The sequence below is a fragment of the Ascaphus truei genome, chromosome 5 (genome assembly GCF_040206685.1).
Source record: "Ascaphus truei isolate aAscTru1 chromosome 5, aAscTru1.hap1, whole genome shotgun sequence".
Lineage (NCBI taxonomy): Eukaryota > Metazoa > Chordata > Amphibia > Anura > Ascaphidae > Ascaphus > Ascaphus truei.
Window position 1 is genome coordinate 136,629,241 of NC_134487.1, and position 24,274 is coordinate 136,653,514.

A 24,274-nucleotide genomic window follows, 5' to 3' on the forward strand; every position below is an offset into this window, starting at 1 on the left:
CTACAGCCAATCATCATTATAATCTAAGTGAGAGACTATATGCATCTGTGTTTTAGGGGCGTTTTTGGTGCGAAATTTGAAATCATTAGCTGCCTATTTAAGTGTTTCTGCTCTATGGCCCTAGTACCACCCGTGAAGAAGGCTTAGTTGCCGAAACGCGTTAGTGGGCTAATTTTAATTTTTGCTGCTGCTGACCCTGCCTGCCTATGCTTTATTTTGGACTATCATAATGTCCTACACGTATGGACTTTATAGTGGACAGTGCTGTGCTGACCCATGATTGCAGTACAATTGTACCAAGGAGCTGAGTATCATTTTTCATCCCATTTCCCTTTTTCCCATTTGCTTCCATTTATGTGTTTGGGTCACTAAATGAACTCATTTATAGGTCTCCCTTGCTATAGTATTATCTGAGTGGCAATAGGTTTATATTTTGTTATTTACATTCATACTGCCATTAGTACAGCACTGTGTTTCTATATATATATAAAGAGTATACATTACCGCATAGCAGCAAAAAAGGAGACAGCACTCAGGTGAATGAAAATAAATGTATTAAATACAGCACATAACTCCAACGTTTCGATCCCACAGGGGGATCTTACTCAGGGTGGTGCCCTTATCACATTATATATATATATATATATATATATATATATATATATATATATATATATATATATATATATATATATATATATATATATATATATATATATATATATATAGTTGCATGATGAAGCCACTGTACAAAAACATGGGTGAAGGGTGGGTATCAGGCCAGTGTGGCTTAACCTTTTAATTACCTTTGCGGTTATTATCCGATAAGGTGTTTAAGGGGTTAATTGATATCTGAATGTACTTGCAATGTATTGGCTTTGTATTTACTATGTATTTTGTGGGCAAGACAAGGATGTTGCTGGCGATGGAGACTTCTTATTGATGAGGTCAGTAATACTTTATTTATTTGAATATGCTAGTTAATGTTTTTAATAATGGGCAATTAATCTATTATCCATATCTGGATAATAGTTATTTTGCACATTATTGTACTGTAGGTGTTGGGGGGGGGGGGGGGGCGTATGTATTGAATGTATAGGCCAGGTTTATTTTTCTTACATTCAGGGTTTGTTCCGTGGATCTGCGTGCGACCTCTGGAGACCACCTGTGGGTCTCCTCGGGTATCTCACGGGTATCAGGCGGGTGGTTCAACGGTTGACACATGCGGGGATGAAGCGGTGGCCTCACATCTGTGGGAGCACCGCGGACCCGTAGTCTGCGGGGATGAAGCGGTGGCCTCACATCTGTGGAGGCACCGCTGACCCATAGGTGCGGGGAAGAAGCGGTGGTCCCACTTCTGTGGGGGCACCGCAGACCCATAGTGAGCACTTGTGAGTTCCCCAGACCCCCGTGGGCACCACCCGAGGCCCCGCAGACACCTGTGGGTCTGACCCGGGGCTCCCAGACATCCTTGGGCCTACTATGGGGACCCAATTGTGGCCCACGGTGACCCAAGGAGACCACCTGGGGGCCATGGTGCTAGCGGGACCCACCAGCAGGCCTCCAGAACCTGTTTGAAAAGGGCTGCTGGTACCCTGTAGGTCTGTCAGGTGCCCCGCCAGCCCACAGGGGACTCGCGTGGGGCTGCGTTATGAACCCTGTTTGTAAAAGGATAAATCTTGTATTTATGGGGGGGCACAGGGGATGGGTAATGTATTTAATAAATATAATGATGTTTATTGTGGGTCACTGTATTGTTTTTATTGTGGGTACTGGGGGTGGGGGGGGGGTTCCCCAACGGTATGTGGGTAGGCCTCCCTTGTGGGTAGTGCGGTGGGGGGTTAGTGTGGGAGGGTATGTAGGCGTCCCGAGTGGTGGGTGAGGGTGGGTTAACCCCTTAATGACTGTAGCGGTTAATAACCGCTATGGTGATTAAGGGGTTAGGGGACATTACTTTGGATGTTTTAATTTTTGTGTCTGTTTTGCAGCAGCGGAGGGGCCATGGGCAAGATGGGGGGGCAACGGTATGTGGGTAGGCTTCCCTTGTGGGTAGTGGGTGAGGGTGGTTAGGCCTCACGGGGTGGGCCATTGGCAGTGAGGCGCTGCATTATATGCACATCGGGATCCTCCTCCCCACATTTACATAAACTGCACTCACAAGAACACAGGCAGGGAGATTTAACAGACAAATTAGGGGGAGGGGGCCTTACACAGATTACAGTCAAGGCAGGGAGATTTAACAGACAAATTAGGGGGAGGGGGCCTTACACAGATTCCAGTCAAGGAGGTGGGGTTATAACCAAAAGGGAACAGTTATGATAAAAATATGTATTTAATGTATTTACAGTATTGTTGTTTATGTATTTTAAATACACAGGGGGTGTACTGTATATTGTTTATTGCAATGTTTATGGGGAGCAAATGTCCCCAATAAACATGCTATTCTGCCTTAACCCTTCATTGCCTTAGCGGCTATCAGCTATGGTAATGAAGCAGCATTTCTGTATTTTAATAATATTGTGCAGGAGCAGGGGGTCCCCTGAGCTTTGATTTGTGTCTAGAGAGATATATACATACAGGATAAGAAATGTTGTTATTTTAAAAGCTTGATTTGATGTGTTTTAAATTAATTTGGCTATGCTACTATGCTTCAATGTGTGTATAATGTTTTTTACAATTAGATAGATGTAATCCTTGGTATTGTATTGTGTGCTTGTGGTCAGGGTTAGCCTTGGTTTTAAATTTTGTATTCTGGTTGGTACTTATATTTTTTCACATGCTAAATTGTTCTGCTCCAGGCTTGAATTAGTTAATTGTTTAATTTTTCGGGATGTACTGTCAATTGTTTAGGGATGTAAATAATGAATGCTAATTGATTTTTGTTTACTTGATTGGTTAAAATAGTTTACTTGTTTGGAGGTATTTGTATTTTGCTTGCAATGATATTGTTAACATTCATTTGCAGAATGTATATGGTGCATAGATTTTATGCATCATATATACAATGTAAATGCAATGTATTGATTGGAATGTGAGGTTTTTCATTGGCATTTGATGATTTAGATTGTAAGATCAGTTAGGATTATTAAAGGAAAATTATTTTAATGTAGTGTGTCTGTATGGAGAAGTGTTATTTGTAGTACAGTATAGTTTTGATAACCCTTCTACATTTATTTGTATATTGGTTCATCATGTGTGTGTATATACTGTATATATATATATATATAGCTCTCTCTCTCTCTCTCTGTGTATATATATATATATATATATATATATATATATATATATATAACATACACAAAAAACGAATACCGCATACACTACCAATAAATATTGCAATGTCAAAACCTACCTAAATCAGAAAAATATATCTGAAAAAGTTGTAACAGAAAAAATATAAACTGTAGGTGGTGCTAGAGGAAAAAATGAATATGGAAACACAAAAAAAGAAAACCTCTAAAGGAGCACTCAAACAAATGTTTGCAAAAATAGAAAAGCTACTTTAATTAAATCAAAAAAATAACAGACATACAAACAACTAACTGAAGAGCCTGCCTGACTAAAAATAAGAAAAATAAGTGGACAAAAAACAAAGAAATATACTAAGACACAATATAATAGACCCAAAAATATGGAAGATGATATCCTCAAAATACACAACTGCCACTGATCGCCAGCATAAATCACCTAAATCTGCTTCTACCCCATGTAAGCAGGTTATCTCTGTTTCTGCTGGGATGTTATACCAAATATCTTTATATGGCTCCATCTCCCCCATATTCTAAGGGGATCTACCAATTTGTTAAATTGATTTCAACCTAACCACAAGGATGTCTTTGGATAAGGATGTTTCTACTACAGATGCATGTATTCATACCTTACTAAGCAGCCATTGTGCTGTGACAATCTGCTGCCAGGAGGATATGAAAGGCTACTGTGTATTGTATGACACAGTGAGGGCATTAAGGATACCTTATCAAAGATGGCCACCGTATCAGGCATGCTACAGTACACATGTGCGGGATTTCATGTGCAATCCTCGCGGGATTTTGTGATGTTATCATACTTTCGTGATGTGTGTATAAAGATCATAATACTGTACACTGGACTCATGTAGGAGGTGTCTTTGGGCTCCAATGTGTGCTACCCATGTGTAAGGTGTAAATATATCGTCTGCCTATGAAGAATATGATTCTATTGAGGGCAATTAGAATACCTTTTCAAAAATGGCCGCCGCAATGGGCATGTAACAAGTGAGCATGTGCGGGATTTCATTGACAATTCTCGCGGGATTCTGTGACGTCACTGTGCTTCCTGGATGAGAATTTTAAGATCACGGTCTGCACTATTGATATACAACAGTTCCACCCAGCTGTTATAGTGCTCTACAGCCAATCATCATTATAATCTAAGTGAGAGACTATATGCATCTGTGTTTTAGGGGCGTTTTTGGCGCGAAATTTGAAATCATTAGCTGCCTATTTAAGTGTTTCTGCTCTGTGGCCCTAGTACCACCCGTGAAGAAGGCTTAGTTGCCGAAACGCGTTAGTGGGCTAATTTTAATTTTTGCTGCTGCTGACCCTGCCTGCCTATGCTTTATTTTGGACTATCATAATGTCCTACACGTATGGACTTTATAGTGGACTGTGCTGTGCTGACCCATGATTGCAGTACAATTGTACCAAGGAGCTGAGTATCATTTTTCATCCCATTTCCCTTTTTCCCATTTGCTTCCATTTATGTATTTGGGTCACTAAATGAACTCATTTATAGGTCTCCCTTGCTATAGTATTATCTGAGTGGCAATAGGTTTATATTTTGTTATTTACATTCATACTGCCATTAGTACAGCACTGTGTTTCTATATATATATATAAAGAGTATACATTACCGCATAGCAGCAAAAAAGGAGACAGTACTCAGGTGAATGAAAATAAATGTATTAAATACAGCACATAACTCCAACGTTTCGATCCCACAGGGGGATCTTACTCAGGGTGGTGCCCTTATCACATTATATATATATATGTATATATATATATATATATATATATATATATATATATATATATATATATATATAGTTGCATGATGAAGCCACTGTACAAATTCATGGGTGAAGTGTGGGTATCGGGCCAGTGTGGCTTAACCCCTTAATTACCTTTGCGGTTATTATCCGATAAGGTGTTTAAGGGGTTAATTGATATCTGAATGTACTTGCAATGTATTGGCTTTGTATTTGCTATGTATTTTGTGGGCAAGACAAGGATGTTGCTGGCGATGGAGACTTCTTATTGATGAGGTCAGTAATACTTTATTTATTTGAATATGCTAGTTAATGTTTTTAATAATGGGCAATTAATCTATTATCCATATCTGGATAATAGTTATTTTGCACATTATTGTACTGTAGGTGTTGGGGGGGGGGGGGCGTATGTATTGAATGTATAGGCCAGGTTTATTTTTCTTACATTCAGGGTTTGTTCCGTGGATCTGCGTGGGACCTCTGGAGACCACCTGCGGGTCTCCTCGGGTATCTCACGGGTATCAGGCTGGTGGTTCCACGGTTGACACATGCGGGGATGAAGCGGTGGCCTCACATCTGTGGGAGCACCGCGGACCCGTAGTCTGCGGGGATGAAGCGGTGGCCTCACATCTGTGGAGGCACCGCTGACCCATAGGTGCGGGGATGAAGCGGTGGTCCCACTTCTGTGGGGGCACCGCAGACCCATAGTGAGCACTCGTGAGTTCCCCAGACCCCCGTGGGCACAACCCGAGGCCCCACAGACACCTGTGGGTCTGACCCGGGGCTCCCAGACATCCTTGGGCCTACTATGGGGACCCAATTGTGGCCCACAGTGACCCAAGGAGACCACCTGGGGGCCATAGTGCTGGCGGGACCCACCAGCAGGCCTCCAGAACCTGTTTGAAAAGGGCTGCTGGTACCCTGTAGGTCTGTCAGGTGCCCCGCCAGCCCACCGGGGACTCGCGTGGGGCTGCGTTATGAACCCTGTTTGTAAAAGGATAAATCTTGTATTTATGGGGGGGCACAGGGGATGGGTAATGTATTTAATAAATATAATGATGTTTATTGTGGGTCACTGTATTGTTTTTATTGTGGGTACTGGGGGTGGGGGGGGTTCCCCAACGGTATGTGGGTAGGCCTCCCTTATGGGTAGTGCGGTGGGGGGTTAGTGTGGGAGGGTATGTAGGCATCCCGAGTGGTGGGTGAGGGTGGGTTAACCCCTTAATGACTGTAGCGGTTAATAACCGCTATGGTGATTAAGGGGTTAGGGGACATTACTTTGGATGTTTTAATTTTTGTGTCTGTTTTGCAGCAGCGGAGGGGCCATGGGCAAGATGGGGGGGGCAACGGTATGTGGGTAGGCTTCCCTTGTGGGTAGTGGGTGAGGGTGGTTAGGCCTCACGGGGTGGGCCATTGGCAGTGAGGCGCTGCATTATATGCACATCGGGATCCCCCTCCCTACATTTACATAAACTGCACTCACAAGAACACAGGCAGGGAGATTTAACAGACAAATTAGGGGGAGGGGGCCTTACACAGAATACAGTCAAGGCAGGGAGATTTAACAGACAAATTAGGGGGAGGGGGCCTTACACAGATTACAGTCAAGGAGGTGGGGTTATAACCAAAAGGGAACAGTTATGATAAAAATATGTATTTAATGTATTTACAGTATTGTTGTTTATGTATTTTAAATACACAGGGGGTGTACTGTATATTGTTTATTGCAATGTTTATGGGGAGCAAATGTCCCCAATAAACATGCTATTCTGCCTTAACCCTTCATTGCCTTAGCGGCTATCAGCTATGGTAATGAAGCAGCATTTCTGTATTTTAATAATATTGTGCAGGAGCAGGGGGTCCCCTGAGCTTTGATTTGTGGCTCAGGGAACCCCCTGCTCACTGTACAATATTATTAAAAATACATTCATGCTGCTTCGTTACCATAGCACATAGCCGCAAAGGTAAGGAACGAGTGTTTATTGATATGGGTGTTTTATTCATACTGTAGATGTGCAGAGGGTCTCCGGAGCGGAACCGCTCTGGTTTTAGGTCTGGGGACCCCCTGCTTCCCGAGATACAGGCCCTTTTATTGGTTGCCGGTATCCCTCTGCTTTGTTTACATTCCGCGGTAACGTGATCGGGACTTTTAAATGCAGAGGGATACCGGCACTCCATAAAGGGGCCTGTATCTCGGGAAGCAGGGGGTCCCCGGACCTGAAATCAATGCGGTTCAGCTCCGGAGACCCCCTGCCTCTACACTATGAATTAAAATGTATTTTAAATAATTTTTAATGTGCCGATGTTTGCGCAGAGAGAGCAGCGGATCTCTCTCTGCTGCAAACACATCTCGCCCCCGCCGGCCTAGAGTATCATTGATGTGCATATACAGTATGTGTATGTTAGGGGTTATAGGGGTTGTTGTTATACAGTATATATATATATATATATATATATATATATATATATATATATATATATATATACACATGAAGGTCAGTCAGCACACTGTAGTAGAAAAGGTTGTAATAGCAGATGCTAGTCCCATAGAGAATAAGTATGATACGAACCAATCCAAAGACCAGTAAAGAGACAGGTCTCTTTAGATCTCTTTGGATTGGTTCGTATCATATATATATATATATATATATATATATATATATATATATATATATATATATACTGCATTACAATTCATGAATTTCTGCCATCTGGCAGACACGCGAAGCATAGCAGCCTATTAAATCCTGACCCATTATCAATAAACGCATCAGCCGCGCGTCACCCGGGCATGACCCATGGCTGGGAAAGCAAAAGGAACGTGGCATGCTCCGAGTGAACAGCGTCGCATTCCAGGAATAAGCCAGGGAAAAAACGGTGATTTGTTAGAATAAAGTCTGCCGCAGCAGTATGTACTAAAATAAAGCACACATCTAAGGAAAGAATCTTAAACCAAGGGGGAAACACAGGGGAGAGAAAAAACAGTTAATAAAATTACTTAAACCCTGTACAAACCAGCAACAGATCAAAAGGTAATAAAAATAAAACAAAGGTGCAGCAGGTATCCGTGAACATGCACAGATAAGGCACCGGAGGAGAGGCAGCAGTAAAAAACTTCTCCAATTAATAAATAATGCTTAATATAAGCCAGTGCCAAGTTCTGAGTGATAGGCTCTTAATAGCAGACAAAAGGAAACTCAGCTGACAGTGATGAGTAGGTGAAAGTCAGTCCGTGGGGAATCCTAGTAAAATCAGGTTCCTGCATATGTCTGAGTCACTCAGAAAGTACACCATAAAGTTCAGGTCATGCCATAGAAATCAAATAGAGACTGCCATTAGGGACACTCAACGCGTTTTGCCCGTGGGGGGCTTCTTCCCGGAGTGATTGGAACAGACCCACAGTATACGGCATACACGCCTATATAGGAAGGTTACCCTAAGCTGTCATATATATGCTATGTATCAATAGACAGCGTTGCTCCAAGGAATAGGGTATTATAAAGACAACAAAGAAAAAAGTATCCAAAGAGGAACACACAGGTCTCCCATAGAGAAATAAACACTTTATTGTGCAGTAAAAGTGATAGAAGGCCTCATGAGAGATGTAATAACCATATGTGGCAAACAGAGGCAAGATGAAAAACACAATTACATGCATCTACACACACACACAGGAAATGCAATAAGAGATTGCTAGAAATGCTGCAAGCTAGATGGTAGCTACTAATGAGGAAAATGCACAATGACTAGTTGCCCAGATTCCTGTGATAGTGACTAATAAGTTGCACAAAAAGAGATCAATGCAGCCATAGGACACAGTCCATCGAAGAACAAAGTCTATAATACATCACCAATGGTAGTCTGTAGATGCAGATGCAAAGTCCCAATAACATGGTGAGGAGAGAGGTGTCCCCCAGCCAAAAACTCACACTCCAATGTGTTTTGACAACGGTCTTCTTCTGGGAGTGGAGTTGCACGAGAAAGAACTGACTATTTATAGGAAAAAATATACCTAAAATTTGCTCCAAAAACGGAGGCTATCCCAGCTGATTCTGATCCGCGATTCAAAGTAAGACAGCTGATGCTGAAGTTTCAGTGGCGCTGTCATCATGTCTCTTGCATCACTGCGTAATGTTGCTATAGTTATGGAATCAACTTGCAGAGTGCAAAAGCCGCCCCAGGTAAAATATCTGATGCTGAATGATCACAACGACGTCACCACGTACACTACGTGAGAGCATCATGTCTCTATGGTTTCCTCATGTTGTTTATAATGTCCAGGAAATCAGGCACCAGCACAGGGCTGCAGAGCATAGCATTACAACATCATAATACCAACATAACATACATTAATGACTTCAAACAGAGAGCATTGCTGATGTGACTCTTATACAACAAGCCTTTCTATTATGCCAAGAAAACGGTCATAACAGAGGCAAACCTGCTCCGAGACAGCTGCTGAGACTCATAGTGAGGTGTTAGTAATGAATCATACACCATTCTCATTGAAGGGCGTCTCACTCTTTGACTCCGTTGTGTCTCTTCTCTGACATTTTCTTGGGGGAAGAGGCTACCATCGGCTTGAGGCCCTGGCCCTCTCGTAAGATGTGAATTTGGAGCTACATAGTCTCTAGTAGAGATGAAACTTGGACTCCTTGCGTCGAAAGGTCAGATTGTTGAAACCACTGGGGAGGGTACATGGGGAACAGGCCAATTACCCGCTACTTCTTTGGGTGGTGTCCACCAGTCTCCATTTGTTTTGGCCGATGTTCCTTCCAAAGGATCCTGAGTATTTTCTGTTACTGCCTCTAGGGTCTCGCTGGACTCTTCTGGTTCCCTTGTCGGCACTAGTGAGGATGGTTCAGCTTTGCTTTCCCCCACTTGGGGAATAGGTAGCAAGTGATTTCTATGCCTGACCCATACCCTTCCATCTGCATCTCATATACGATATACAGGCCCGGCATCTGTGACTTCACCTCATAAGGAGCTCCTCATTAGCGGTTCGCTAACTTATGCTTTCCAGGTATTCCTAAATTTCGCAGAAGAACTAGGTCTCGAGCCGAAGTTCCTGATGGCGGACCTTATGGTCATACCTCCACTTGTTATTCTCATTCAGCTTGGCGATGGCTTTCTCCGCCAACTGATACGCTCTACGGAGGTTATCCTGGAGTCGTTGCACATATTTGTTGTGCGTCATGTTCATACCCCATCGATGGATACTCAGAGACGAATGTCCACAGACAGTCGCGCCTCTCTGCCGAACATCATGAAATGGGGTGAGTACCCGGCGGATTCATGCCTAGTGCAATTGTATGCATGCACTAACGACTCAATGTGCTTGCTCCAGCTGGTCTTCTCAGAGCCCTTCAGAGTGCCGAGCATATCCAGTAGAGTTCGGTTGAACCTTTCCAGCAGGGCATCTCATTCAAGATGATAGGGAGTCATACGAGGCTTCTCGATATTGAGCAGTTTTAGAAGTTCTTTAATTAACTTGCCCTCGAAGTCTCTCCCTTGATCGGAGTCTATCTGATTACAGGTTACCTAATGAATGAAGTATTCCCCCACAGTACTTTGTGAGAGCTTTTTTGATCTTTGGTAGGGAATGCTTGAGCATATCGGGTGCAATGGTCTGTCACTACAAGGACATTCCCGATACCCTTTGAGTCTGCCTCAATACAGAGGAAATCTATGCAGACTAGGTCCATGAAACCAGAGCTTTTTAAATGGCCCATTGGGGCTGCATGTGTAGGCAGTATTTTTCACTGTATGCACCGCAGACACCTCCGGCAATGGCGCTCCACTTATTCCCGCCATCTTGGGCCAGAATAATCTATCCCTTACTAGCCCGAATGTTTTGTCCACTCCCAGGTGTCCGTGATCATCGTGCCGAGAACGTAGGACAGTGTACTGCAAACTTCTGGGCAGGACGAGTTGCTTCCTATCGGGATGGTTGTGGTAGGGGATAACTCGGTAGAGGAGGCCACGAGTCATGTGGAACTTGTCCCATTCCCTCATGATAACAGCAACCATGTCGGTAGGAGCATGCTTCACTAAGGAGGGGTTGTTCTCTTGGATGGCCCAGCGTATGGCTCTAGCCACCGGGTCTCGCATCTGGTATATCACCAACTCTTTCCATCTCATGGTATCTTGCATTATGGACATGCCTTCTGGGTGGCAGTATGCTGCTGGAAGTGCCTTTGAATGACAGCCCAAGGAGTAAACCACTCTGAGTTCGGAGAAAGCGATCTTATCCACCACTATTGCCGTGGTTGAGCACATGGCCTAATCCCAGGGCCAGGGATTTAATCCCATGGCCCATCGTCTGGCATTGCATTCAGTCCAGGCCTTCTGGCAGAGCATCGGCTCCGAATTTCAATGGCCCTGGCTTGTATTTTAGGGTAAACTGATAATTAGATAGGGCAGCCAACCACCTGTGGCCGATGGCATCCAATGTGGTGGAGGAGTTCAGGATGTAGGTCGATGGATTGTTGTCGGTTCATACCTCGAAGGAGACCCCGTAGAGGTAATCCTGTAGTTGTCTACAACAGCCCACTTGAGCGCTAGGAATTCCGGTTTGTGAACTGGATAGTTTTGTTCACTGTGCATTAAGCTGCGACTCCCATACGCTACAGGGCAGGCTGGCAGGGTATTTTTGATGTAACACGGTTCCCAGCCTGTTGAAGCTGGCATCCACATGCAGGATGTATGGCTGTTCCAGATCGGCATAGGTGAAGACAGGGGCTTCTATGAGGCTCTTCTTCAGCCGCATGAAAGCCTTCTCACAGGCGGACGTCCACTTGTCCGCGAACGGTGCTCGCAGAGTTGCGGCTTTTTGCAGAGGTTCCTCTGGGTAGATTTTCAACAAGTTGCTGAGGACTTAGGCCTTGCTAGAGTACCCCTCTACGAATCTGCAGTAGTTTCCACAAAACCCCAGAAAGGATCGTAACTCCATCCCATTATCTGGTCTGGGCCAGTTCACTGCAGCTTCGGTCTTAGCAGTGTCAGTAGCCACTCCTTCGACGGACACTATGTGGCCTACATAGGGGACCGAAGTGCGGCAGAAGCGACATTTGTCTAGGGACAACTTCAGGTCTTCTTTTCCCAGTTGGTCCAGAACCTTCAAAAGTTGCTCTTTGTGCTCTAACATTTTTCCGAACATGATGATATCGTCCAGATAGACCAGACATTCCCGGAGATTCATATCACCAATGGTCTTTTCCATCAATCTCTGGAATGTTGCAGGTGCACCACAAATGCCTTGAGGCACCCGGGTGAACTGGCAAAACCCCAGGGGGCAGACAAATGCTGTTTTCTCCTGGTCTTCAGAGCACATGGGTACCTGGTAGTACCGTGACCTCAGGTCCAGTACGCTGAACCACTGACTGTCTGATAAAGCACTGAGGATCTCTTCAATTTCTGGCAAAGTATTCTGGTCTGGAACTGTCCGGCGGTTCAGGGTGCGGTAGTCCATGCATAGGCGAACGGACCCGTTCTTCCGTACTACCACAATAGGAGAGGCATAGGTGCTACGGGACTCCATTACGATACACCCCCTCTCCATCTCCATCAGGACGTCCCTCATGTTCTCCATCGCTAGGAGCTATGCGTCTGGAATGGTGTGGCGTAATTCTATCGGATCGTGTGTTGAGCACTCTTGCTGCAGCCCACATTTATCTCACAGGTGGAGAACACATCCTGGTGCTCTGCCAATTTGTCACTTAGCCGTTCCTTCCACTCCACGGGCAAGGTTGATCCCCCGAATCCGAACTGCAATCTGGTAGGGGCTTCTTGTACGGTAGCCACGTTCACGAGACAGGGGTTCTATTGGAGTAACCGGGTTTATCCGAACCAGCGCTTGCCTGACATCAAACCATATAGGGTGGGGCAAGAGAATCTGTATGGCCACCTTTAACTGGTGAGGAAGTTCAGACTTCCATTTTTTTCTGGTACCACCTTGAACCCTCTCTTGGCTTCCTCTTCGGGCATGGTCTCTACTTAAAAGTACCAGTCGGCCTCGTCACGGTTTGTGTAGTTAGGTACAGCAGCCATGTGTTTCACTCCCCCTCGTGGAATCTCTGTCAACCTCTTCTTTTGGGCAGAGATTCTATGGCATTCCTCCTTGAATACGAGGTGAATCCGTAGGGATGAGAGGGGTAATTGCCCTGCTTCTTGTAGATAGGCTCGTATCAGGGCTCTCACCACATCTGCGTTGGTCCCCAATATGATGTGGGAATTTGGATGTTCCCAGGGCTTGGGACATATCAAGGCTTCTACTTCCATGGGGTGGGATTTGTTGGTATTGAGCTGAGGTATGTCCACCCACACTTGATCAGGCCATCAATGGGGTAGTCTTCATTGCTACGGCTCCACAATTTCATCTTCTCCGCCGACTGCATAGGCAGATGCTTGAGGTGCAGGTCGTAGAATGGGCGGTAGATGTTGGGCACTTGTGACCCAGTGTCCAGAAAGGTAGAGGAGTATATTCCTTCCACTAGGACTCATATGAGGGTAGGGCTCCTTTCATGAGTTTGAATCTGTACTCATTTACTACTGTGGCAGGAATAACTTTCTTGGAGAGTAATCCCCATAAGGATAGTTGGAAGCGTTGAACAAATGTGTACAGCTCTTCTCCCTCCTTCTGGCGAAGAGCACAGAACTGGGCCAGGAGTACATCTTCGTCATCCTCGGCAGTGTAGGCCTGGTTGACGAGTTTGACCAACTCCTGGGCGGTGGCTTCCCCTTTGGTCTTGCGGTGCATTCGCACAAGTTGGGCTGCTGGGGGTTGTAGGCACTTGACTATTCGCTTAAGGAAAAAAGAACAAACAGCACACAACTCATAGTGTAATCAATTCAAATTATATTTAAATAAAGTGAAGGTGGTGATAAACGCACGTACAAAAAGGTGATGTTATCAGGTAATACATGAATTATGGCACATGTTACCAACTGGAGTGCGTTCACACAGGTTCCTCATCCAAACGACAGCAGGATCCAACATCCACCGGTGATCAGGAGAGGCCATGTGTCACGAGCACCATCTGATATATCACTGTAATTATCACATTAATTATCACATTCATTGATTCACTGAATTATCACTAACTTGTTATTTACACTGTTATGGTTGAAGGTTAATTTTATTCCCTTTAAATAATATATAATTAATAGCGCAGATTTTTTTTCACTTTTAACTTTTGACACTTGACTATTCGCTGCCTCTTCACGGCTTTGGAGCAAGACCATTCTTCGAGCATGTTTAGGGTATGTTCCCTCCATGCCCCAAACTCTTCTTCTCCGATGGGAGTGGGTGATATCCTGTAGAAAGCTTTGAGCATGTGGTATTTGTGGGACTGCGATGACCGCGCTAGTCCATCCACCAGTTGTTGAAGTGTTTCCCCAAAGTCCAAGCCTCCAGTCAACCGGCGACTGGGGCAGTCATACCAGCAGCTATGGACTGACTTTTGGCTAGCTTCGTTCCTTCTGGGGGTATCTGAGTGGTGTGGGAGATCAGCCCAGTAAGGTACCTCTGGTGTGGGCCCCGGACTGAAAGTTACCATTGGTATTGGGAGATCTGGGTATATCAACGTGCAACCTTTGGGCAGGGTTTCCAGAAAATGCAGTGCCCGGGGGTCATCATCTTCACATAATTCATTGCCCGCAGCAATTATGACTATACTCTAACGGTATGTAGGGTCCCACTTTTAGCCTAGGGCGGGGTCAAACTAAACCGGGGAACCCCCTTAGGGAGGTGCAAATTTACCATGAGGGTGTACCGGCCTGGACGTCCCCCACCCCGACCGCGTGGCAGGGAGATTCTTGGGACTCCACAGTCCACTGATGGATCTCTTGCTTGGAAGGTTCAAACATGGGTCCCTACATTTTCAATTAAAATTGAACTAAAACATGATAAAAAAAAAGTGGGAAAAAAATGGAAAAAAGGGCATAGCCACAGTAAACATCAGAAAATAAATACATTTATTTATTTATTTATTTTCTGATTTTTACTGTGGCTATTCCCTTTTTTTCACTTTTTTTATCATGTTTTAGTTCAATTTTAATTGACTTTTTACATATTTATATTGTGTTTATGTTGTCTGTATTTATATGTGGATTCCATCCCCCACAGTTTTAGATCTGAGACTTCTTCATATGCTCATACTGTATGCCTCATGTGTGTCACTTTCACTCCCTTCCTCCTCCCACCTTTCCCCTTCCCTTTTTCTCCACCCCCCTCTCCTTCTCCCCCCTCCCTCACTGCCATGTAGTAAGGTTATCTACACTTTTATGGATTTTGTATTAGTATTTACTAATTATGGTATTAATGTTTATCACTGTTTACAATGGTTTATATTATAGCACGTTAGTTCGCCGTTTAATGGTGGCGCATCCTTTTGTTTACTAGTAGATGCATTACATTACACCAGTGACGTTCGCATTTGACTGGTGGAGCTATTCTATTGGCTACTGGTTCTGAACTTAATGCGCATGAGCTAACTCGTTCGTGACCTCCTGATGAAGCACGTGGTTGCGAAACGCGTAGAGGTCACGTAGGGGAGCTCTGCGCATTCACTGATTGGCTGGAGCACGGCAACCATGAAGCGACAGCAGAGAGATCCATCTGCCAGCGTGTTCGTGTTATCCGGATACTTCCGCGTTCCCGCATGGCACCCGCTGCCGCTTGTGGTCAGTACCTGCTCCCCTCACTATACGGTCTTAGATTAGTCTCCCACCATTTGACACTTAATCAGTTATATTTAGTGGGTTGGTTTATATATTTTATTTTACTTTATTTAGGTTTGTTATTGTGCTTCATTGAAGCTAACATTGGGTTAGCATCCCTGTATTGGGAGTTACCCTGTATATATTTTTCTTATTTATGTTTTTTATATAGTTTATAATTATATGTAATGTGTAGCACTGTGCTGCTTTAACTATTTACTGTCTTGTGTGGTCTAGGTGACCAGATATCAAATAGTGATTTTTATGTTCATCCGTGGTGCGCTTGTGTGCATTGTTTTTCTTTGTTGTTTTGAGGGCTCTCTAGGGAGCTCTCCTTATTAGGAGTAAGGGAGAAGTGGCTCCTGGAGCTGACAGCTGCAAGTGGATTACAGACATTTTAGAGAACAGCATGAAACCTTATTTTTAATCTCCCTAAATTTTGTTCTACAGTACTATCTCGGGCAACCAGGACTGAATCTCAGCAGTGCCTCCAAATGTAGCCCCCTTTCCCTATGCCTAAGGGAAACTACGTGTGCTGCTATACCTGTATCTAGTGGCGGAGGCTTAGGCCTCCTGTGAGCAAGCATGGGGTGAGCTCTTTCTCCTTATCAGTGCAGTGCCTCCACCTATGAGGGATCCCAGTGTTGGCGGGATAACCCCTCACAGGAACCAATCACAGTAATGAATGATACATACACACACAAGGTATATAACTTCTGTTTACTGAACAAACATAAATAACAATAATAACTGTATCTTTCAAGGTATACTCAAAACCCCAACTTGGTGGATCTCCCAAAGTACTGAGTGAGTGTTGGCACCAATACCCCTAGTGTCCTTCCCAGTCAGTCCCACCCAATGTGAGGTAGCACTATCCCTGTGAACCGTTGGTGCACTTATACCTTCCTGGGCATTCCTGTACCCAGGTGCAGCTGTCCGATAAGGATCCGTCAGGTACCACGCCTCGGGGCTTCCGACACCAATCCCCTCACTTCTTGGGGTCCTGATCCTCCTCACAGGTGAACTCCAGCTGGAGGCTCTCACTGTAATATCTATGACTCCTGTGACCTGGTCCCAGGGCACTGTGTGGCCGTTCGGTCACCAGTGCAACAACACTACAATGCACAAGAGTCTCTCTCTGGGGCCTTCCCTTCAATATTCTTCAGGGGTGACTCAGGGCCTATCTGGGGCCTAAGGGGGCAAGCCTAAGCCTAGTCCAGTGGCACTGCTCCCTGGACACTACCTGCTCTTTTGCAGCCCTCGTCAGACTGACTCGCGGAGTGTTTTCGTGCCAAGGATAGCTTGCCTCTCTCTCCTCGCAGTCTCTCATAGGCTGACAACCCCACGTGGGCACTCCCTTCCACTAAGTATCCTCATGTAGTCCCGCGGCCGCATGTGCGAAGCTACCCAAGATGGCTGCTGCACTACCTGACTGTGCATGGGGGACTCTGCTACATCGGTATTATTTTCACAGGATGGGTATTATAAATATTGACAACAATACTGTAATTGATTATTACTGTAAATAATTATAAAAAAATACACATCATTCCATTTTAATTTAAATTGTATCAATCGGGTATTCAACAGTAAGAAATCTTCATAAATCGGATGCACTTTTTTCTAAAGGTTTGTTCTTTTACAAATGAAATCTTAATACACAGCGCCCAATATGTTATCAGTGCTGGCTGTGAACTGAATTCAGTTTATTCACTTTTCTTGCTGATAATTAGTGCAATCTGATCAATGAATATGACTATGACATTAACATCAGAAAATGTACTCCCAGTTAGATATACTCAACTGCAAAAAGTGAGCAGCAGACAGTACTGCAAGGAGATTAGTCTTATAAAAGGGGAGTTACATTTAAAAAGTGTCATAGTGCTAAAAGAATGTCGACATTCCAAAGGAAATTAGTAGGGCACCATGTGAATGGGTTAATATCCCTGGAGAGAAAAAATAATTGAGTATGCTTCTGTACCCTGTACAAAAATGTTCTCCTTCTTGGTTTCTTTCAACACACATTGCTGTTTTTATTTATATTAGCTTTGTTCCTGCTCTATGGTCTGGAGCAAGCTGCAGGAATGAGACAGAATGACACACAAGGAAACAAAATGTATGTCATCCAGTTATTATTGACATTATAGCAGAATAGATGGAGGGGGGAGAGGTTTTAGTTACACAACATTTGGCCTCCAAAATAACAGCTGGATCCAGTCACATACTTGAGTCTCTCTCTGGTAAAATCCTGAACTTCAGTGCTATATATTATCTAAAGTTAAATTGCACAACAAAGTCCAAGTGAAAGTCATGCCCTTTCTGCAACCCTCGCAGAGTTTACCATAGAAACAAATGGAAAATAATATCTTCTCTCTTTTTCTCCAACTGGAGAACAGCATAACAAACATATCAGGCTAGAGTGTGGCCAATCAATTATGTCATAGTGGCCAAATTAGAAAATGTAACCATATTTAGTAATGATATTTTGGTATGTGTGAATATCAAAAGGTGTTTTTTTTTTTTTTTTTTTAACTGCGTGCTGCTAATTGTTCAACTGGAACAAGCTGATTTATTGGGGAGGGGGAGGGTCATGGGACTGCTATAGCTGTATAAAACCAATACCCAACCTGCAATAGCAGGGACTGCATTGGCATTTAAAGTGAGCTTTTAAGTGAGAATATATAGTTAGACTATAGTTTGCCTAGAGGTGACTTGGGACTGCATCCTTCTGCAAACTCTTCTACACAAGGCAACACACGGTGAGCTATTCTGACCATACTATGAGCCCTGCTGTTTGCCTGCACAATTTAACCCTCACCCCTTTACAACTTATTTCACTACAGCCTCTCCCAACACTGACAACCCACAACTACCTCCTGCACTACTACTAACTCAGCCCACTGCATAGACCCAAGCATTGCAATTCAGAAAAACATTTGGCAAGGCAAAGGCACACCCCTGCTGTTTAGTCTGTGCACACACTTGGCTCAAAACAGCTCCATGCAGCATTACCTTCCTCTGGCATAATGAACCTGCTTTTTACCTCCACTTTGTTCTTTCTCGTGGCCTCATTGAAATGTTACTCTCTCTATCCACCAAAAACTCCATCCTCCTGGCCCACGCCCAACATCACCATACACCCTGGATTACTCAAAAGCCTTGCACTATCTACTGAATGTTGGTGGAGAACCCTGAAAACCAGCACACCAACCACCACACACTCAAATGGCAAACATCATAAAATAACAACTTGTAAACAACTACTCAAATTTCTACTCATACTATTACTCTCTTTAGCAGGTGATATTGAACCTAACCCAGACCCTCCCATTAAAACTCTGTCCCATACCCCTGAGAATACCCCCTTCAAATTCCAAAAAGGACTATCTGTCACCCATATAAATATCCGCAGTCTGCTGCCCAAACTGGATGAACTAAGAGCATGGTGCCTTATGCATAAACCAAAAGCCATCATTCTTACAGAAACATGGCTAATCCCTAAAACCCCTGATGCACATATTGCCATTCAGGGATACTCCATTTCTAGGAGAGATAGGTCAAAGAGAGGAGGAGGGGTGTTATTTTATATTGCAGACACCTTACAATTTACAAAAAAAAAAAACAGGACGCAAAACCGCGTGTACTCCGCTGCTCCGTTATACACGAGATTTATGCAGTGACGGGCACAACGCATATAAGCGGAGGTCTTTTTCTGGACTGCTGAAGCTGCACTAGCCTTTCCCTAAGGCGAGAGGCCAAAACACCAGCGTTTGGAGTGGAGATTTTCCAGGCCCTACATCGAGGTTGTTGGAGTGAGAAGGAGAGAGCCACGAGACCATCACAGGCGTCCGTTGGTGCTTGGGTAACAATAACCCTGAAATGCTTGTTTAAATTTTGTTTTATGTACGCACAATACTTACCTTCTTATTTTGGTTACTAAAGATATCATTTAATGCACTATGAGCGTTGTGCGCTGTGTTTCTTGTTTTTTTTTGTGCATTTAGGGGGGACCAGAGCCATCCCTGGTGTCACAGCTGCAGACGCTCCATAAATATTCATACTATACACAAGGTCACCTATTTAATTGTATCACATTCATCACGTTATTTATATATTGTTGTTGCGCACTTTTCTTTTGTTCACTTATTTCAATACCTTACAATTTACACTGTTAAATTGCCCCCCCAAGCCCACCCTCTTTTGAAATCCTAGTTGGCAGAATATGCCTCCCCTTTTCTAAGCCCATCTTGCTTGCTGGCATCTACCGCCCCCCTAAAGCCCCTCTACAATCCCTGACTGATATCTCCCAGTTTCTTGGCTCCATTTCCTCTCTGAATGAGAAGAGGTAGATGCTAGTTCTTGGGGATTTTAACTTCAATTGGCTTGACCCTATAGCCCCACCCCCTCCCAACGCTGCCCACAATTTTCAATTTGGCCCAGTATCCAAAGAGGAGATTACACAAACGCTCCTCAAATTAAAACTAAGCAGCCAATGTGGACCTGACCTACTACAATCTAGCAGGGAATGAAACACAAAAGCGCACCGAGGGTCAAGATTTAATTAAAACATGTTAGTAGTAGTAACAATAAAAACTTACATATAGGGGTAAGTGCATCCAGTAAAAAGGTGCAGAGGAAACAGTCCTGGTGGTGTCCTGGGCATAAAGAGATGGTGCAGAGGCTACGAGGTAGACCCGCGCGCTGGGGCTGCCTGGCTCGGCACCACGTTGTTCTTACTTCCGGGTTGCAGCTTCTCGCAAGACCCGTGAATATTAGCCCGCCTCAAACGCCGGTTCCCCAGAGAAACTCACTCCGGCGTGCCGAAGAGTCTCTGGTTGTTGATGGGACAGCTGGGGGTAGGTACACCAGTGGGCTGACTTCTAGCTGCACCGTAGGGCTTTCGCAACGCGTTTCACACAGTGTTGTGCTTCATCAGGCGTTCGCTGATCACAGTGATGTGCTTCATCAGGTGATCAACAACCAGAGACTCTTCGGCACGCCGGAGTGAGTTTCTCTGGGGAACCGGCCAAACCAATTGCTTCCATAGTCAACTCTATCCTGTCTGCAGGCCATATCCCTAAGACCTGGAAAACTGCCAGAATTGTCCCAATCTTCAAAAGTGGGGACAAAAACACTGTCTCAAACTACAGGCCAATCTCACTTCTTAAGTAGTCAATTTAGACAGTCATCCAACTTAAGGGGTGGATGCGCCCTATGTGTAAACAGCAGCCACCAATCACAACCTCCAAGGGAGAAAAAAGAGAGAGACCATATAGTGTAGAGGTAATGCAATTATATTGTCAAAACATGATTCAAGGCTTACACGTCATACGGTCGATGTGGGCACTCATAGGTAGCTGTTGGTGGATAGCCCAGCGGCTCGCGATTCCTCTGGGTATCTGGTCACCTCTGCTCTCTCTGGAGACACTCGTATTCACACCGGAGCTTTCTTCCCTTCACTTCCGGCACGCCGAGGGACTCGCAGGCTCCCGCTGCGTCACTTCCGATGCGCCTAGGACTTCCGGATCGGATGGTAACAGTGAATTGCAAGTGCCTCCCTTCTCGTGGCTGTTGGACTGGAACACTCTACGCGTTTCGTCGCTCTCTCTGGCGACTTCCTCAGGAGTGACTAATAGCTGCTAACTGAACTGTTATATACCCTAATGCCCTCCCTCTAATTAAGACCTCGTTCTACAATTAAAGTGATATTACATAAAATCGATGGTTCATATACATTCAATTGAGGTGGTATCATATGTAATAACAGAGTGGGTTTGTATAGTGTCATACACTTCATATGTCTTGTTTATCATTTATACAGTGTCAAATCAAACTTAAGAATAATACAAGGAAATATACATGGCATCATATGAAATATAAAAATTGATAATAAAAATATAAAATTATTAAAAAACTATCTGACTTATAAATCAAGTAATAAAATTACGGCGATTGCGGTTGTGCTCAAAAAAGAGAAAAAAGAAAAAGAAAGAAAAACGGGATTAATACAATATCATATTATATTGCAATCAACATACATCACAGGAACACCCCTAGTTCAATATCCACATTGAGTCCTCTAGGAACTAGAGTTTTCAATGTGAAGATCCAGTAGGCTTCCCTTTTAGTTAGTTGAACATCACGGTCGCCCCCTCTCCAATGCGGTAGTACTTTTTGTAAGACCGTAAAAGTCAATCCTGTGGTGTTACCTTGGTGATGTTTAATAAAATGATCTGACAAAAGGTGTGTGGTTAGCCCTCTTCTGATGTTGCCTACATGTTCTAGGATTCTAATCCTTACATCCCTGGAAGTTTTGCCAATATATTGAAGACCACATAGACATGTGATCATTTAGATTACATAGTCACTTCTGCATGTGACATGGTGTTTGATATCATATTTTTCTTTTGTCACATGTGAAGCGAAATAAATTTTTTCCATTGTTCTATGTTTACAGGCCTTACAAACTGTGGATCCAAAAAAAACTTTTATTGTAGGTAACCAATTCTTTTCTCTTTTTTCTTTTATTTTAGGCAATGCACTTGGGGCTAGTTGACGTTTCAGATTATTTGCCCTCCTGAAAATAACCTGGGGCACTTCTGGAACCACCTCACCTAGTATTGTGTCATTTTGAATGATATGCCAATATTTCTTTATGATTTTTACAATTTTATTTGAATCTTTATTAAAATTGGTTAAAAATGAAAAACTGAATTTATCTTTATTAGTCGTGTCTGATTTTTCCTTTGTTTTCAGCAGATTACTTCTATCTAGATCTCTTGCTTTTGTTATTGCATTTTTTAAATTACCAGGATTATATTTCCTATTTAGGAACCTATTCTCCAATACTTTGGATTGTACTTCAAAGCTATTGAGATCTGAGCAATTACGTTTTACCCTTCTGAATTGGCCATAGGGCACATTTGTTAACCAACTTTGATGGTGACAACTCGAAGGCAAGATATAATTATTACTGTCAACTTCCTTGTAGAAGGTTTTGGTTTTTAAACACCCTTCCTCTGCAAATATAATCAGATCAAGGAAGTTGACAGAAATCTTACTGTAGTTACATGTGAATTTTAGATTGGAATCATTATCGTTGATGTATTCAATGAATCTTAGAAGATCTGTTTCTTCACCTCTCCAAATAAAAATGATATCATCAATAAATCTCTGCCATAGGACCAAATTTGCACCCAGTTCAGGGATGGACCAAATATAGTCATCTTCCCATGTTCCCATAAATAGATTAGCATAACTGGATGCAAATTTGGTACCCATGGCGGTTCCTCGCTTCTGTAAATAAAATGTATCCTCAAACCAAAATTAATTATTTCTCAAAATAAAAAGGATACCATCTAAAATAAAATTAGCATGTTCATGGGATAGATCTTTATCTTTAGCAAGTACTCTATCAATAACTTCAAATCCCTGGATATGATCTATCGATGTGTAAAGGGAGGTGATGTCACTAGTGACCAAAAAGCAGTCATCAGTCCAATCTTGATTTTCCAATATCCTTAGTATATCAGTAGTGTCTCTCAGATGCGATTTTAACTCTGGCACATATTTTTGGAGGTATATATCAATATAGGCTGATAGATTGGATGTTAAGGAATCTATGCCGGCAATGATAGGTCTGCCTGGGGGATATGAAAGGCTTTTGTGTACCTTTGGGAGATAGTAAAATATTGGTCTTATAGGGTTGTCCTTCCATAGAAAACTATACTCCTGTTCTGATAGTACCCCATATGCTTTACCATGTTCCAAAAGTTTTTTCAATTTCTTTTTGAAATCACAAATAGGGTCTTTTGCCAGTTTGATGTATGTCATTTCATCTTCTAAAATCCTATGTGACTCTTTTATGTAGTCACATCTGTTCAAAATGACTACACCCCCACCCCCCCCCCTTTATCGGCCTGTTTGATGACTATGTCTGTGTCGTCTGTTAAATTTTTGAGAGCTTCTCTTTCACTTTTATTTAAGTTGTGATGATATTTTTGCTCTTTATTTGATAATTCCTCAAAATCTTTTAAAATCAATTGGGCAAATACATCCAAATTTTTCCCTTTTGCGTGTTTGGGATAGAATGTGGAAGGCAATTTCAGACCTGAATGCTTTAAGTAAAGCTGTGTATCATTATTTTCTCCATCATTTTTTCCCTCTTTGTTGATGGATAGGTTATCCTGTGTTTTGATTTCTACTTCTTTACTTTGGAAAAATCTTTTGATAGTTAATTTCCTTAAAAAAATTTGTGCGTCAATAAAAAGGCCAAAATTGTTCGGGCCTACAGTAGGGGCAAACTTTAGGCCTTTTGTGATTAGACTTTCCTCGGACTTTGTGAGGGTTTTATTACTAAGATTAAAAATGCCATTATTTATTTCATCATCCTTTTGCCATATCTTTGATTTCTTTCTCCCTCTCTTTCTTCTGATCTTCCTCTTCACTGTTTAAACATTTTTGCACTATGATATGTTTTTCTATTTTTTATGACTTCGAGACGAACTCCCCTGACGCTTTGAAAACTAT

General features: G+C 43.2%; 1 protein-coding gene across 3 annotated transcripts in view; it reads left to right on the forward strand.

The window, feature by feature from the left end:
- The window catches only part of LOC142495426 (5-hydroxytryptamine receptor 4-like), a 217,741-nt gene extending 195,355 nt beyond the window's left edge, over window positions 1–22,386 (forward strand). For all 3 annotated transcript variants that reach the window (XR_012801735.1, XM_075600918.1, XM_075600922.1), the window contains one exon: window positions 22,279–22,386. The gene's annotated coding sequence lies outside the window, so the exon portion shown is untranslated. The remainder of the gene's footprint in view (window positions 1–22,278) is intronic.
- The last annotated feature ends 1,888 nt before the right edge of the window (window positions 22,387–24,274 follow it).